General features: G+C 30.8%; 1 non-coding gene across 1 annotated transcript; it reads left to right on the top strand.

Annotated features, from left to right (window-relative positions):
• The first annotated feature begins 1,003 nt into the window (after nt 1–1,003).
• LOC121121142 (U6 spliceosomal RNA) lies at nt 1,004–1,112 on the top strand. The gene has a single exon (XR_005865353.1). It is a non-coding gene; the product is annotated as a U6 spliceosomal RNA (small nuclear RNA).
• The last annotated feature ends 18,140 nt before the right edge of the window (nt 1,113–19,252 follow it).

The following is a 19,252-nucleotide window of genomic DNA, read 5'->3' as shown; positions in this document are numbered from 1 at the left end:
TAATAGGTATATATTAACAGGAAAATATAAAAGTTGTGTGTGTATACACTGGAGAGAAGAGCGGAATTAACATTCCCCCTATGAATAGATTAGTCGTAAAATGAATATTCATTACCAATTAATTAACTCAATATTCATTTGTAAGGCATAACCAAAGCAATCTTACATACTGGCCGTGTCAATGCTCGACCATTAGAAGCTTTGGTAAGAACGCTTCTAACAAGCCCATCTTTACCTCCATTAACAATTATAACTATCCCTAAAGGGCACTATGGATGCCCTATTACTTCATCCCCTTTCTTTGTGGATTTATCTACTACCACCTCCACTATTGATCATGGAGGTACTATAGATTGGAGTGAAATTCTAATTTTTCTCTATCTAGAATTTGGAGCGTAGATATTTTGTCCAAAACTACCTGGTACATCGACAATGTTGAATTTCCATATTAGGATTGAAGGGGTCAAAACCAGATATGCATGATAAAGGCACTAGGGGTCTACTATTTAAGGCACATTCAAAATTAATTAGGCATCTGTCTAACAACTCAAGAAAAAACTTTAAATTCCTTAATTTGCCCGTTAAATATGTTTTTTGTCAATTTAATCACATAATCCCAAGCCTCAATCTGATTGTGAGCCCTAGGAGTAGTAAACCTAGAGATTTCAGTCAATTTTGTGACAGTGTATCATATCTGAAGTTATTTATAAATAAATGACGTAATCATTATACAAACTATAGAAAATAAACTCCCAAGAACATTGAGAGAAGGATAGGAACATCTCTTTAGCTATAAAGATTCTTCTTATTGTATCATTGATAAGTTTACGGAAAATCGGAAATAGTAGTAAAATGAGGCTGAACATGATGATCAGCATTGATATTCATCTAAAAGTAAAGTTTTATGAGTCAGTGTACTATTAATAAATATATATTTTTTTTTTTTGTGTTCCAGAATGTTCTTTTGGTAATGTATTTTTTTGTTTTTGATTAGAGTGAATATGGATTCATTCAGTCCAAGATACATTTACTAAAATTGGAACGATACAGAGAAGATTAGCATGGCCCTGCGCAAGGATGACATGCAAAGTCATGAAATTACAGTACTGTGTGTATGCAATCAAAGCAATGAAAATGGAAATTGGTGCATGTATTTTAAACATTGCAAGAAATTATTTAAAATTTTAATGAACTGGTGTTTTTAATTATTTTGTCTCTTTTTTTTTTTGTGTTGTTTTATTATTTTTGGAAAATTTATATCGTCATTATATTTTTCTATGTACTTAAATACTTCTACTGATTTTGTATTGTTATTAATTAAAAACCAGAATAAATTGATACTGGTTAAAAAAAATCTTGTTTATTTATGTAATACATATGTAAGTAACGAAGAAAAGCTATCTCAAATCTATACAGAACTCCCTGGTCCGTCGTTAAGCTTTATACGAACTCAGCGAGAGCCGTCCTTCCTAAAAGCGTCAAAAATGGAGATTGGCTTCCCTATGAGTTTATCCATTCCTATAGGTATGTTGGAATTGCAAGACCTGCCCGCGTAAAGTACTAGTAAAACTTTAATTAATACTGCTTCTCGTTTAAAGTGGTTTTTATGACTGGGGAAGACATTACCAGCCACTCATTTAATGAGATTGGAGTCTCATAATGTAATTCATTTAAGAGTAAATCTTTAAAATAACGTCTTATGATTATACTTTCTAACAAATTTTTAAAATTGTCTTCATACAGATCACATATATGATGGTTGTCAGTTTGACTTCTGTAAATACTGTAAAAAAGACATCTTATTTGCTCTATGTCGAACATAATCCGTGGTTGTCAAAAAGGATCTCTAATTGGTCATTGTCTAGTATGGGAGTTGCACATGTAAATCCAACTAATTCTTCAATTTTAATGTCAGCTAGAATGATGGTCGTTAATATTGTACTTTCTGCTTCTGTATGAGTCGTGATTGACGGAGGCTCACAGATAAGTTTGATATCTTCTAACTGAGCAAGAACGTTCAGATCCCGAGTCTGCAAAAAGCTATAATCGTTATGAGATTGATAATTCTTTGATTCCTATTTCGGATTTTGAAGTAGAGAAAATATCAGATAATACTTACGCTGTACCAGTAGATATATTTAAATGGTCTCATTTGAATTATTTAAAATTGGGAAGTAGTATTGGGTTGCCTTCTAATTTTGACGTTTTAATTAGGATTGATATGCTCCCTAGGTTCTTGGATGCCATTCGGATTAAACTTGGAAATATTGAAGAGTAATTCGCATAGCATTATAGGTTATGTTGTGTTAAATTAGGGAAGGGGGGAGGCTCAGTGATAGAAAATACTATAAAAAAACCAACAAAAATCAGGGAAGTAAGGTTCTTCATATCTCAGTGGTAGATGGTATACCAAACATTTCCGAATTTTACAAGATGGAGAGTGTTGCTGCATCATTTGAAACCCATATATTTAAGTCGGAGTCTAAAGCCCAGAAGATTTTTGATAGTCAAGTCACTATTAACATGAAAGGTGTCATTGAGGCTCCACTCCCAACAATTCTAGTCTCTGTTGAATTTATTTTTAACTCCTATTATAGTCTTAAAGAAAATATAGAAGCTAAGTTTCGAAAATATCTTAATTATTGGAGTATGTATGTAGAAGCAATGGAAGATAATTTTATCAACGGTTTTATGGAAATAGTTCCTCCAATTAAAGTTAATACTCGAGAGGATTAATGTTATTACCCCATAAAGGAGTAATAAAATATCTTCAAGTAACATCAAACTTAGTATAGTATTTTTTACATCAGCGAAATCTAGTAATGGTAAATTTTTAAAAGATTATTTGACTGTGTGGCCAAAAATTCAACATAACCTTCTGGACATTTTATACCGCTGGTATTTATATCCAATTGAAATCGTTGCAGATATTGAGAAAATGTACAATCATCTGCCTGTTCCAGAATATCAAAGAAATTTGCGGAGTATTTTTATAGATATTATTTTTATAACATTATTTAATTTAGACATAACAAACAGTTGAATTTGAATGACAGGAGGCTTGGTGTATTGAAACATATTCTTGATGTGGTAAATAATTATATATACGTCAATGATCAGGAGCCAACTCGGAGAAGGAGGCTGAATATTTGGTTCGTTAATTTAAAAAAATTAATTTAAAAGGCAGCTTTAAGATTCGAAAAAGTGTAGTAATATTTTTTCTGTTGTTGGAAGCTTAGATGAAAATGTATTGAATAATCAGAAAATGGAGCTTTTTTTAAATCAAAACTAAGGCATTAAGAGACATATGGGCCCCCTAGGGTGATTGTATATCTCTTCTGTGGATTTATGGAAGTTGGGGTTTCTTGACTGGAAAAGTGTGCTCACAAATTACTTGACATATTATCCTTCATCTTTTGAGTTCTATTAGCAACATATGCTTCCCAAACACACGGTTCCTTTTGTAGCCAATGCTACGCCACCGTGGAATCAGTCCAAAAGAGGATTCTTGATATCACCACGGGATTAAAATAAATAAAATGAGTGACCATGTGCAATCCCAAATACATGGCTGCAAGCTCATTTTCGAGAGATCGCCATATTCTTCACAGGCTTTACTTTAGTACGCGAGACCATAATGTGAATTTTGAAATTGTAATAAAAAAAAAAAAAAAAAAAAAAAAGAAGAACACAACACTGTATCCTAGCCTTTATTGGATGTGACACAAAAAGGGGAAAAATATATATTGAACATCATTATTTCTCACAGCTACAAGTGATAGCAAGAAAGATTTTTTTTTAAATATGCAAATCTGTCCTCCAACATTTCCACCTATGTCAAAGTTTTTCTGGAAATGCATCATCCTATACCAAATTTAACTTCCAAGTAACCTGAAATATAACCTTTGCCAGAAAAAAATATAGGAGAAAATTTACCCTGAGGATCAAAACATTAAGGAAACTGAAATAAACCTTAGGTTTTATAGTATAAGTATTAACCTTCAATGTCACAGTTGATTGGAAGTAATCGCTTCCCAAACATTTCTCTAATTGTTAGGGTTACCATGCTGATTTTGGTTTTCTTTTTCTAACATAATCATTATACACACAATTTCCATCACTAATGATAACTCAATATACTACGACTACATGTCAAGTTTTTTTTTTTTTTTTTTTTGTTTTTTTTACAAAAAAGAAATCATTATAATCAATGTCTTTATTTAAAGTTACAACCAAGATGCTGCAATTACTAATTCGGGACACTAATGAAAACTATTCCACTTATTGAGAGGCTAGGTAGCAACTTCAAAAAACCGTTACCTAGTTATACAATGAATAGTTACATATTGACAATAGACTTCATTATTAATGAAGTGTGATAAATATTTGTAATTGTTCCGTTTGTTATTTATAATAATATGCAAATATAATGTTAGCTAGATAAAAGAAGAGTAGTAAATTTTGGGAACCATGTGCTGGATATGAAATAGAGGTTGTACTTATTTATATAAATTACGCTTGTTTATAGTTGTTATTATGAAATAACTATAGATTGTGGATATAGTTCAATAAAGACTATATTTGGTTACAACATTAAGAACGAATCAAAAAGATACATGCATATATTTGACGATGTAACTGTCTGTAGAAATAGTCAAGAAGAACACGATCAGAATTTGGAAGCTTATCTCCGAGTTATAAATAAGTACTCTTTGACGCTAAATTGTATATACATAGATTGTTCTCAGCAAAAAAAAAAATATATATATATATAAAAGCTTCTGGATTGTGTTATTGGGGAAGGAAGCAAAGAGGTCCAGCTTCTCATCAATGTCTAAGCTTTTCTTTTGTCTGAGGAACAAATTTCTGCTTTTGAAACGATTAAATTAGAAGTATCAATGTAGACAAGCAAGGCCGGCGGTCCTGCTAAGAGCCTCACCGTAAAACTGATGGCTCAAATCACGCCATCGTAGCCACTCTCACCCTAGAAAGAAGAACTTTTGCCTTCTTCTACTGAACACTTTCTACTCCCAAAATAAGGCACTCTTACATAGAAATAGAAGTCTGCACCATTGTAGAAGCTCTGAGAAAGGGGAGGTTGTTTATATATGTGTATCTTTTAACCTTTTCGACGACCAACAAAGTATTTCTTTTATGTTCGATTAACAACAGTCTAATAAAGTAAGGAACGATGACATACCGAGATGGAGATTAGAATTAGCTTGTTTCGTTGACTAAATGATTCCCCCAGCAATTAAGAAAAACTTAGTTGGTGACAACCTATCTAGAATCTGTAGTTATAGTACACTTAATCAATATACCATGAAAATTCTACATTAAAATCTATGACAACCCGATATAACTAGATTCGCTCATTTTGTAAGAGCCGGGATACTTTCCTTACTCAATCGAAGACATAATGAAAATGACTCAAAGTTGCTTAGAATATTAGGAGCTTAATCCTAAATTTTATGAAGAACAACCAAATACTTTAATCAAAGCTACCCAACCATTCAAAAGAATGACTTTTGATTTTAAGGGTGGTCTGGTGCCCTGTTCGAACAAAAACAAGTATATGCTCACTGTTACTGATGAATACTCCCGTTTCCCCTTTGGTTACCCCTTCTCGGATCTCTCAGCATCTGCCGTAATAAAGTGTCTTGGTGATCTGTTTCCAGTATCTGGATTATCGTCGTACATTCATTCTGATAGAGGAACATATTTCAAGTATAAAAGATTTCCTTACCCTAAATGGCATCGCTTCCAGTAAGACCACTCCTTACAATCCGAAAGGAAATGGACAAGTGGAACGTAATTATGGCATTATACAGAAAACCGTCTCTTGCGTTAAAGAATAACGTAGTCAATACCAAACAACAGGAGAATGCCCAATCAGAAGCGTTATACTCAATTAGGTCTCTTTTAGCTACTTCACCAATTTTTTTTTACAAAATTCTTCGTTAAACCAACTTTAATGTGGGGAGGAAGTAGAATGATTTTTTGGAGATCCACTAATGGGACAAAATGGACACTGTTTGTCCCCGAGAAATATGTAAAACTAAGATGGATGTCCTTTCTGGTTTAATGCTCCATTGTGGTAAGACTGTCCAATAGACATAGGAAAGAACAAAATTCAGTAATACTGATTGCATACCCATAAACATTCCTGTAATTTGGAGATATCCACAGATGTTCCATTGATAATTGTCATATTTGTTTGTTTTTAGAAGTATTTCCATATGTCTCTTGTAAATGGAGAAAATGAGTAATAGGAACGGATGCCATATTCATGTTATGGAGAAGGACAATATATTTTAGACAAATTACAGGAGGATATGTGGACAAATTTTGAGACTTGTTTTTAATTTTTTTTTAAATATCATTTAAGTAAAGGATAAATTTTTATAAGGAGGCCTTATCAATTTTTTTAATTTACTGCAAGACAGATTTAGAATTAGAGTCAAAGATGCTGTAAAATACACCCAAAACTATTTTTGGTGAAATTCTATGTTGACCTGTGTTATTGTCAATTACATAATGGACCCGATTGAATAAAACAAAAGCAACATTTGGTCAGTAAACTTGTAGTTATGTTACTATATAATATTATAAAAGTATGTATTTGTCTTTTAAGTAAAACAAAATCAAGTCTTTGTGTTCTGAAAAATAATCATTTTCATATCCATCTTCAAAAGATTTCAGTACGTAATTACATTTTTATTCATTCAGTGATACTAAATAAAACTCTCTAAGAGAATATAATTGCAGTAAGAAGATAATTTTATTTTGCAGAAACTTCTTGAAGACATTGACGAAACAATAAAAAATAGAGCATGGTAACATGCCTTGAATCCGTTGAAAAAACAATAAAATACGAATGTCTTAAAACCATGATTAATTAATCTAGCAACAAGTAATAATTAACCGGTGAACAGACAGTTGGCAGATTTTAATACACATTTAATACATATGCTCTAGTTTCTAATTCTGTAAACTCATTTCTATATCGAAGAGAAAGAAATAGAAAGGAAGCTTAAAATCCTAACTACACACTTTCATCTGTATCTGTCGCAAGTGCTTTTCTGATATCTCACTTGAGTGCAGAATATATGCACTCTGATTCATACATTAGTACCTAAACTATCCTCCATAATTGGAGTGTATTTATGAAATAGTTTTGACAATATTTCTTTTTATTTCATTACTTACATATCCATTAATCTTGAAATTTCACAATTAGATTGAATTAAATTGTCAAAATCAATAATTAGATCTTAAACCAAAAATTGTAAAAAATAATCAAGAACCCTAACACTCTATAAACAGGTTGAGGACTCAAAAATTATAAAATTTTAAAAGCTGTTTTCATTTCTACATATTTTTTGCCATTTTTATGGCAATCTTTTGAACCAAAAGTTGATAGATTCAACAATCTTTTACACGTTTTATTCAATATGCAACCCTCCATTTCGAATCTTAGCTTCAATACGGGGACGAACAGAAGTTCAACTGACCTTAATGATATTCGAGCACAAGTTATTCCACTTCTCCGTAATCACGACCATCAAGGCATTGATATTCGGTTGATAAATCTTGTTTGTCTAGCCTCCAAGAAGCACCAAATAGCAAAGTCCAGGAGGTTCACGTAGGGTGGGGACGAAAAGTATAATCCCACTGGCCAGAAAGCGGCCATGTTCTCCTTGCCGAAATCCTGCACCATCTTGGACGTGTGTGCCGAGGCGTCTTCTTGAGTAAACACAAAGTTATCCCTGGGGAACTTGCTCTTTAACTATGGCAAAATATGGTACAGGAGGACTTGTGGTAGATTTTCGTTTTGACTTTCTCGCTAGTCTTGAAGTAGTAGGGAGGCATCTTGCTGCTGCCGGACGCCACAACTCCATGGACCATGACCTGAGCTGGATGTTTGGTCCTGAAGTTTCCTTCGACCTAAGCTTTTGATTCAGTTATAAGCGATCATTTCTCTATTCAGAGCAGCGTCTACTGTGAAGATCTTCTTCTGAAGATCGATTTGTGCGTGGAGGAGATCGCTCACCCTCTGCTGTTTTGCTTGTTGATCAAACATTTTTGATTGCATTCAAACAAAATCAAATTGATGTTTTTGTCAGTTCTTTCGTATGACGACAAGTACAAAATTCCCAGACTTTTAGAACTGAAGCTTGACAGCCTCGAAGTAGATTCTAATTTTTGAGGCCTCACCCTGTATATATAATAATTTTTGTTTGACTTTGAAAAAGATAATATTTTTCATAGAGGGGTAGGCACATCTTGTTGTAAAATTCACATAATGTTGAATAAAATTAATTTTAATCAAATTTTCTTCGTACAATTTGGAGTTTTTTTTTTTTTTGCCCAGTTCTAATTTTTGTTTATTTTGAAAGAGCTCAACAGTTATCTTGGAGTTCTCTTCCTTGACTTTTCCCAAAAGTGTTTCTTTCAGAAATTATCACATGTAGCACCCAGTCATCATTTACTGCTTGTCTATGTCTCATCTTAGAAGCTGCTTACAAAGAGATTTGGAGCTTAGGTTCTATTCCAAAGAATATTAGAGATTGGGTTTTATATCTTATACTAAAGAAGGAGAAAGAAAAACGGAATATACTAAATTATAGACCGATTACCCTTCTTAGTATCAAGATTCAATGATCAAGAATAGAAACGTCCTGGCACTCCCCTCCGTTACACTAGAATCCCAAAAGTGCTTTATGAAGTAAGACAAGCGGAAACTGTATGCAATATTCTCGTCTTCCTCCTGACACATCCAAGATGTTATGGATATGAATAATGCGAGTAGGAGGGACTTTTCAGTTTAGATGGTGAACTTTCAGAATGCCTTCCACTCTATTTATACTGTTTCAGCTAAAAAGATTTGGCTTTTCCCTGAAAATGATTAACATGGTGGCTGCTATATTAAGATAGTCTTCTTCTAAAATTAGCTCTTTGTGAGGCAAATATTCTTTCGATAAGTCGGGGATACCAGCAAGGAGATCTCTTATTTGCAACTCTCTTCCTTATAGCCTTAAACCATATTTTCCATATCTACAACTTAAATGACAACTATTACTCTCTTTGACCCAAATGACTTAACTGTATACTGCACAGGTTCTTTGGGAGACGTAAATTCGTATTTGAGAGTAGTATTTGAGACACTGGAATCATTTTCAGAGCCTTCAGGTCTAGTGGTCAACAGACTGAAGTCTTATTTTCACTTTAAGTGCCATTGAAGAGACGTTTTCCGTTATTGAAGTTCTCCAGTAGATCAACTCTTCCTGGAGTCTGAGTAACAAAAGAGGATGGAGCGATCGGCATCAACACTAACACAGAGAGAGTTCTAGAATCTATTTCTAGTACTACGTCGTGGTAAATAACCATATGACACCATATAAATATCTTAGATAGGATTAAAATATTGAATACTATTGCAATACCCCAAATATTCAACTTAATTAGGTATACTCTGTATTCAGAGAAAATTAAAGAAAAGATACTGATCAGCCAGGGAAAATTAATATGGAGTTTAAAGCAACCTTATCTTTCAAAGAGCATTAAGTATACTTCAATTTCATCGTAGGACATAGGTATAAAAAATAACAAACTGTGTGGAAATCTTATAACCTCACATGGCTGATTAGATCCAGAAGTTGTTCGTTTTTCGGGGGAAATGCTTGAAAGACAATTTTAAAAGGAATACGGGGTTTCCACTCAACGAAATAATATTAATAGGTCCTGCAGAGCTGCTTAATTTTTCGAATATTCTTAAGTTCTTACTGGAATCAAATGACCAATTCATGGAAATCAATTGTGGACATCATTATTCCTACGCTGAGTGTAAACGAGTAACTGAACTTAGATTAAATACTAAAGATGAATTCTGCTAGGTATCAGGACTCTCAACATTTAGAAAATTGTGTAGCGAAAAAAAATAAAGAAATAAGTCGCACAATACAAAGGTTTTATAGCCCCCCTCCCCCAGGCTACAGGCTACATGGTATTATAAAACATAGCTCTTCCAAGTATCAGCAAAAAAACCATAGAAAGCTTAATTGTAGGTTCCCTAGCAGATTTTTTACGTATATGCTTCTGTCGTTTATTGAGTAAACTGTCAGAAGATATACTCAGAAAAAAAAATATTTTTCACCAAAGAGGTTTTGCTACAGAATGACAACTTCAACCTTTTTATGAATAAATCGAAAGTTGAAGATACAGAGAGGGACTGCACATTCTTTAAGTCCACTTCTAAATATCTATTCTACCATTTTCTAAAAGTACAAAAGTTACTTATTTCACATAACCACTAAATTTTTGAAGGATTATAACGATTAAGAAATAATGAATGGAGATTGGCTTGTAACGGGCTACACAAAGATAAGACTGTAAAATAGAGTATTTAATCACTACAGTCCTATTTATTCTTTAAGCAACAACAAGTAACGATTCTTGAATGCCTATTGGTTTGGACAGACTCCTCATGAGATCCCACAAAGTGCCTGAGAGGTTCAATATGAATGGAACGCTTATCGTTTGAGTAACTTTGTGAATGGAAAACGAGACATGTAATCTGAGAACTTTTTTTATGTGTGTATCTTTATTTATAAATATGTGTATACTTGATGGTGTTTTTTTTGGGGGGATTTTGTTTGTTTAATTAGTTTTAATTTTTGATGTGAAAAACCTTTTTTTAAATATGTTAATCAACTAATAAATACAACATTACAATATCCCCGTGCAGATCTGCAGAGAAAGATTTATTTTAATTACACCAAAAATAACAAGATATCTCATTCAATTATTTATGTAAAAAGGTTAATTTATTAAAATAATATGTCATCTGTATATATAAGGACAATTGTATTGTCTTGCGTTGTCAAATAACAACACTGAATAAAGTCAATAACCTCCTTATCTCATGAAATATAATTTATAGGAAATATTATAATGCATATTTGTCATAATATAGACAAATCCAGAATATATATACCATTGGTATATTTTTCGGTGATAGGTACTTTCACCTTAAACTATTTTGCATAAGCCAATTCACCTTAAAGTAATTTTGCCAAAAGTACTGGACACCATATTTTCTTTTGTTAAATCTTATCTTCATTTTCGGTTTAGAGCTGCACCCTATGTTACTTTTAATACATTTTCCTTTTGAACAATTTTTTACAAGTTTATATAAAGAAGTTTACTTCAAAGTTTATTCACGATCTTTAAATATCTTTGTTTTTTATACTAAAAAAAGTTTTATGGAGCATATATCAATATAACTGGACAAAGGGGTCATTTAAAAAATATAATCAAAAAAATAAAATAACATTAATATTGTGCTTTACAGAATTAAGTAGGAATATTAAAAAAAAAAGTAGAAAATAAATGATGATAGATCTGTTAGTCGTCAAGACCATTTCTTGAAAAATTAAGTAATATTGATGTTAATTAAAAAAAAATTAAATAATCAGTTATACAATAATTTTGGACAGTTATAAATGGTCCCATTAAGGCAATACATTTATGTTTAAATAATCATTAGTTATACATATATATATATATATATTGATTATTGGCACTTTTTCAGCGCTTGGATTACTTTCAATCATAATAACTTGAATTTAAAAAGCGTTCTTAAGAAAAAAATAATAGTATAGTAGATTGTTTAACTATACATTTAGAAAAAGTATCCAATCGAAAAATTCACTTAATTATAAAACCAAATTATGAAAAATACATGACGTTTACTGAAGACCAGCCTTAATTATTGCATATCTCTGTACGAAAAAAATTGCTCGGTGCTCAAATTCTATTCATGGAACTAATAAGTATAATAACTGAGGCAATGGCTGGTTTTCGTTTTAGTAGGACCTTGGCCAAGATAAATGTGTGGGGACTTTGGAATTTTTATATATGTTTAGAAATTTAAAAAAACGGGCTCTAGTGGGAATTTAGTTTCGAATCTTATTTTTTAGAAAATCAAATATAATATATTTTTATCCTTTATTTTTTATGGCTTTATTATAAGAAATATACCTTTAAAATTTTTAAAATCTATATAATGTTAATTAAATTAGAACTAATTAAGAGAAAATTGTGTGAGGAAATCCTTGAATTTTCACATAATTTTGTTATTCATTTTAATAGATTTGTACTTTAAAATTAAATACATATGTTGACTTTGAAACAATTTGCGTTAATCTTAATTACCGCGTCTGTGATTAATCATAATATGTAGTAATTATTAAGGGCATTCGAAGTGTTTTCATATGAAAGGGAGCAATTTGAAATATACATTTTTTTCCTTTGACCTTGTAAAATAACTCAAATCTCTTGATATCACTGTGTTTCATTTGTTGGAGAATTGAACTGTTGTTCTAAAATTTATTTTAAAATATAAGAAAATGGAAAATAATTTTAGCTCTTTTAAAAGTATTTTTTGCTATGTGTTCCTTATAAATATTTCTATACAATCTTATTGACATTATTTGTTTTTTATTTTATGGAAACTATCAAAGAAAATAAAGTGGTAATGACTTATTTTTGTAAATCATTTAATCATCAATTTAATTTGAAGATTACCTTAAGATCAGTTATTTCTATTATTTGCATATACATCAGAAAATTATTAAATCTTATTTAATCCACTAAAGCTCAAATGAAATTCAAAGTAATTTTAAAATATACTTTTTCTCTATTTTTGATTTTGTTGAATTAATTATAAATATTAATAAAAAGATATTAAGAATTGTGTGTAAAAAATACTAAAACAAATTATTTTGGGGGTGGGGCGAAGGATATTTGAACCCTACAATTTTAATATTTAAAAAAGCACACAATGTTACCTGGCTAACACAAAAATATCTTTGTATTTTGTTGTCTCCTGTAGATTCCCTCGTTTGATTTGATACAACATGGATATTTCTAATTTAGTCTTTTCTATAAATAAACGAACTAACAAGTTATAATATGTATATACTCCGTTTCCAAAAGGACAAGATTACATTTTATGATTTATCTCTCGTCGTATATATATTATTATTCCCATGAAAAAGTTTTGGGTACCAAATAAAAATACAAATGTATAGTTGCACTCTTGATAAATTATACCTAGGCAATATTATAATACAGTATATAATAAAATACTATGTGCGATTTTAATATTATGAAATATATATTAATGCAATTCATTTTAAAACAGTGGAGAGATAATATGATAATGATGGTATGTGAGTACTTAAGGGAAAAACAGAAGTTGGTATAATTGACGTATTTAGCTAACTAGAACATCATTTGGCCTTTTTCTTTTCGGAGGAAGGTTGCGTGATACAATAAAAGTAATAACGTGAGTAAACTCCCATGTTTCCTACACTACTGACTGTGGTAACAAGTATAATAAGGTGGGTCATACTTATGAGTTTTTTGAAAATCAAAACTCAGGTGTTCTATTTTTACATGCAAAAATACAAAAAGGAAGTTTTTAAAACAATTAAACCAATCTTAGCTATATTAATTTTAGTTTGAAATTATGTTTAATAGTGTTATTTGTCCTGATCACGATAGTCAAGATTCTTCTCATCCCTTCAATGATCTCCTTCTTATCCTGAGAGAAAAAAATTCTTTGGATATGTGACTCACTTTGTATATACCAAGCAGATCCCTTCGAAGTCTAGGAGTGATTGCCCTTCACCTTGAATAAATATTTGGCTAAATAGTTGAGGTATATTGAATAATCTTGTCTTACAACTTTATTAAAAGTGGGCCAACATATCTCCAGGAAACTTTAAATTGATTTAAAATTATTTAACATCATTAAGAAGTTTTCTTATCGAGCCATATTATTTAATTTTTGACATGGTAAGACCATTTATTAGCATTGTAAAAAAATCGTTTAAGCATTATATTTTCGCAATTTTATTAATTTGTTTATCTTTAAAAACTATGCTTTTCTATATGTAGCCCTTTATAAATGGCATTTTCCCAAATGTGGTCCTGGTTGATGCAGGATCCCACTTATCTTTAACATAACCCTATGCAAAATATTACACGAAGTCTAGATTACATGTAATAAGAATTTATGTAAAAATGTTTTTCACTTCTTTATAAACCGCATTTTTAAATGACTTTTGAAATATATATATATATTTTTCAGCTGCCTTATTTTAGTTTTGAATCAACCTTTTTAGGAAAGGACAACTCTTCATGTAGTTTTTCTTAGTTATATTGGGTACATATTTGATTTAATGACGGTTTTTTTTAGAATTTTTTTTACCCATATACCTTTTTTCGATCTAGTACGAAATCTATTGGAAGTGCAAGACCCGCTGGACCACATTTGCTGTAGCAGCTTAAGGTAGGTCTAGCCTTAATGATTATTTTCTACTGAGAAAGTCATAAATGGATAATCTTAAAAACTTGTAATTTAAAATTTTTAATCTTATATTATATTTGCCAATATTTTTGTTAACTCTTGAGTATTGCTGAGTTTATGAATTTTAAATGTACTAAAAGAATATTGTAGAACTAATGAACCCACCATATTAAAGTCATCAATTATCATCAATGGAACTTACTACCTGATGGAATTATTAACTAATTTGCAAATATTCACTTTTTATCCTCTGTAGAGCTTGGTATCTGAATTAATCGTAAAGTTATTAAAATTACCATTTTTATTCTATTAGTATTTTTAGAGAATGTGAACATAATTTTATAATTATATTAGAGCTTCAACATTCAAAACTTCCTCAAATAGATTTTCAAGTTCTGAAAGAGTGGTTGATATACATATTAGACTAAAATTAGCCACAGAGTGGGTATCCATTTTAAAGAAAATCAACTAGTTTCAGAAACAAGGTAAGGTACAATTTGAAAATGAAATTATTATTTACTGAAAGAAGGAGCCATGCACAAAGTACGTAGGTAGGTATCCGGGAATTAAAAATTTCAAAGTCATGCTTTAATTATGTATGCACATTATGCTTAACAAAAATTACCATATAGTAGTTTTGTTGTAGTTTAAGACATCGTTGATATTATTTAGGCCCCTGTTCCTTCGTATTTCTCTAGATCAGTAAATTATTTAAATTCTTAACTCTGTATTTCCTTGAAGTGGTTACATCGCTTCCATTATCTGACCATATATCTACTTGATCTTCGTGTCTGGTACCAAGCTTTCCCATGGCTTTTGATTAGTGGTGTACACGAAGTTTCCATTACAGGCTACATACAAAGAATTTTTCCAGGAAAGAATTACCTAAAATGCTCTCTTATACCGGGAGAACAGAAAAAGTTTCCAGTGAAGCATCACATCCATCATACCCAAATCATCTCCCAATTTCTCAATTTGCAATCTCCTTTTTCCTATGTATGTTGGCACCTTTACATAATCGATGTCCATCTTATTTTATTTCTTGGCACATTATTCATTGTATGGCAGACATCTCATAATGCGAGTTATGCTTGGAACTACCATTGTATTCCAATATTTTAGTCCGTCAAGTGTTTTGAGCTTATGTTTTCTAATTGATAAAATCTTTGATACTATTTTATTTCCTATATTTTTAATATTTTTAGAGTGCCGTTTTCCATGGTGATGGTATTTTCTAATATTGTTGTTTCTTTTACCAAACAGGACTCTACGAATAGTTTCTTGGTCGCTTGAGCCTTTTTGCCATTAATCTTCAAACCCGATATCTCTTCAAATGATTTAAAGACTCTGTTGAGGCATTTTTAATACTACTCAATTGACTGTTCAATCATTAATATCGTCACATCATCTGCAAATAATAGATTGGCAACCTTTTCCCCTCCAATTTTTGATTCCACTAGATGTTTATCAATCATCTTTTGTAGGGGGCTGATTACTATGGAGAAGAGAGGTGGGCTGATGGGATCCCCTGGGCGTCTGCCTCTCTCTCTCTATAAATTTCTGGTTCACCATGAATATCAATCACTGATTACACTCCTCTTAGCATATTCATGATTCCCTCAATAAATACGACAGGAAAAGAAAAGTAATAAATAAACCACTAACAATATGTTACCTCAACAATAAAAAACAAAAAAAAAAGGGTTCGAAATGAAACACTGCTGGGTATAGCCTCCAAACCCCCCTGAAAATAGCCTCTGGACAGTCATTTTAATCATAAGGTACATGGACAGAACCTTAATCAAATATCAAAGTAATCTTAAGGCGTTAAAAAAACCAAAACTGTCAACAAATACCTGACACGGAAAATTAATTTACCAAAGAAACCAAAAGTATGACTTCCCCCTAAATTAAAAAAATAGTTTGATAAGCCGTAAATTTAATGTTTTTTGGGGTCAATTTGGGTGCGGGTCTGACCTCACTTTTTGACAGAAACTTTTTGCCAGTCTTGGTTTTTATGATGATCTGACCTAATGAATTGAATTTTTTTTGTCCATTTATCTTTATGGGCTGAAAAAAATGTAAATTTTACGGTTTTTGGTATACCATTTGGGAGATCTGCCCTAAAGTTTTCGACCAAATTTTTTTGTAAGTCTAAGTTTTTTATGATGTAAAGATTGGTACTATACATTGGTGCAAGTTTTGTTCAAGTACCTTATGGTTCAAAAAACCCATCCAGAGGCTATTTTCAGGGGGGTCTGGAGGCAACAGGGTTGTTGTAGGTGACATAGATAATTTCAAGGGCTCAAACCTTTTGTACCTTATGGGATGAAATCGTCCGTGGCAGGCTCCCAGACTATATAGTTTAACTTTAAAAAAAGTTAGCAAATGTAATAACCGCATGCAGCTAGAATATTTCTTAAAACTTCACGATATTTATTTTTTGCTTAATAAAAAGTAGTCATTTGTTTCTTAAAAAACAAAAAAATGTTCTTAGAAAAATGCTATTTTAGGCCCCTTTGGCCTTGATGGGTAAAAAAGTTGTTAACAGAACCCTTTCTTCACCCTTAAGAGCCAATCAAAAAATCATCAAAATCCATTCATTATTTTAGGCGTGATTCATGGTCTCACACACAAACACACCAGTACTGTCATTTGCATTTAATATTTAGATAAATATTCTGTTCACAATTTTGTTTTAAAGCTTTCGGTCAAACTTTGTCCTTTGTTGTTTTGTTTTTCCTCTTTTTAATGCTCTCTTCGACCACGTACAGACAAATCAAAAAAGTATTTTCAAATAAATGTCGTTACATTTATTGTATTTTGTAAGTTTCCTTTAAAAATGTACAGAAAAATAGTTCGGAAATATTGTTTAACAGTAGTTGGGAATAGTTTATAACTTCACATGAGCTAATAAAAAATATTTTCTTTAGTATTATCAAAGGCATTTTCTACTAAAGAAATCTATGGGGAATATGCAAGTCGTTATTGCATTTTTATACCTATGTTTTTATTAATTCTGTACACATGCTAAATAACTAAATTTCACATTTATAGTTTTTATTTATTTCTTTTAAGCTATCTTGGAAAAGAAAGCGAGGTGATGTTATTTTAAAGTCGCATAATCTTTAGATGCACCTTTTTTTATCCATTATTGCAAATATTTTATCAATATGTTGAAAATCATGTCAGGGGAAAAAATAATTAAAAATTGTTAATTTTGCCATATGTGTAAGTCATTTATATTGTTTTTGTTTCGAACAATTATAGAAACAAAAAACATGAGAAACACATTTTTTTCTTATATTAACCTTTTTTGATATTGCGAGCTTAATTTAATTATATTTCAGCATTAAAATAAAATAATTTATATGTTATATGAACACTCATAAGGAGAAAATAAATAGAAAAAATGACAGCTGACAACAAAATAAATTCCAAGTTTTTATGTTAGTGAGATAAACCCTTTACTGGTTTTCGAAAACACAAATAACCATTATATCAGGCACATAATTTGTGAACCTTCTTCTGTTGAATGACTTTAGTTACATTTTGGCTCCATTTTTATAAAATATTGCCGCCCCTTAATATTATTTTCATTTCCATGGACTGATCTTTTTATAAAAACAATTTTGATTTTTCTATAAAATTTATTTTTAATCATCTTAATTTATTAAATTTTGTCTCGTGTTTTATTTATTATAAATATATTTTCAATTATAAGTACCCTTAAAATATATTAAACATTGAAACAATACTCTCATCGGACTCTCCAATATAATTTATGGGGAGAAAGTGATAAAAGTAAGGTTTGTATATCTATTAAGGATTTTTCATTATTTAAAGATTGACTAAAATAGGGATTCCAGCGTTGCCTGAAACATAAAGAAATTAAAACTAAATTTTAACTCTTTCGCTTCATATATTATTCTTTTTACACACTTTTTTTAAAAAATAGATTATTTTTTTAAGAGAAGAAAATATATTCAAGCTGAACTGTTGTTCGCTCAAATTCGATATTATTGTCAAAAATCCTGTATTAATTATTTAATACATAAAAAATTATTTAATTTTGTATTCTAACTTAAAGTCCAAAAAAAATAAAAATACAGAAGCATTTATATAGCTTTAAAATATACACGAAAATTGGTTTGACTGTGATTCCCAGCGGCACACACATAAATTTGTGTTTAATAATTCAAAAATTTGATTTGATAAACTTTTCCGTCTAGCAATCAAACATAAATAACAGACCGGAAAAAGTTTCAACAAATCCCGGCCAAGTTGCAAAACGGAAGTGGGTCGCCGAAAACTAATTAAATATTATTTAATTTTCATCAACGTTAGATACATAAAGTACTATCTCAACCTCAATTTAGAAAAAAAGAAGACATTTGCTATTTAAAATCACAGTAAGTATATTTAGTAGTCTGATGATAACGACAGAAATAAAGATCCCAGATGTCAGGACCGATCCAATCTAGGTCGATCACTAAATGAAATACATTAAATATGTTTACCTTAAAAGGCATTAAAAAGAGATTCAACATAATGAGTAGAGATGTAATAAGGGTAAAAATCACGGGCAGCGTTTACTGAAAATTAAGTATATTATGATAAACTACAAGATTTTATTGCTTATATTAATCATTCCTCTCTATTTACAAATTCAAACTTTACTGAAAAGACCAAAGTTGGAAGCTTAGTATTACCGGATTAATTTTATTAATATTTTATTCCTATAAACATGAAAATAAACATCAAACGTCCAAAAAATGCCCCTTCACGGACGGGTTTTGATTTGAAAATCTATAAAATGTCGAAAAAACAAAATTTTGGTGTTATTTCATTAAAATCATTGATTGGAATCCGCCT

Source organism: Lepeophtheirus salmonis, chromosome 6, assembly GCF_016086655.4.
Source record: "Lepeophtheirus salmonis chromosome 6, UVic_Lsal_1.4, whole genome shotgun sequence".
NCBI lineage: Eukaryota > Metazoa > Arthropoda > Copepoda > Siphonostomatoida > Caligidae > Lepeophtheirus > Lepeophtheirus salmonis.
Note: the sequence above shows the minus strand (reverse complement) of the source record. Positions and strands in the feature narration are given on the sequence as shown.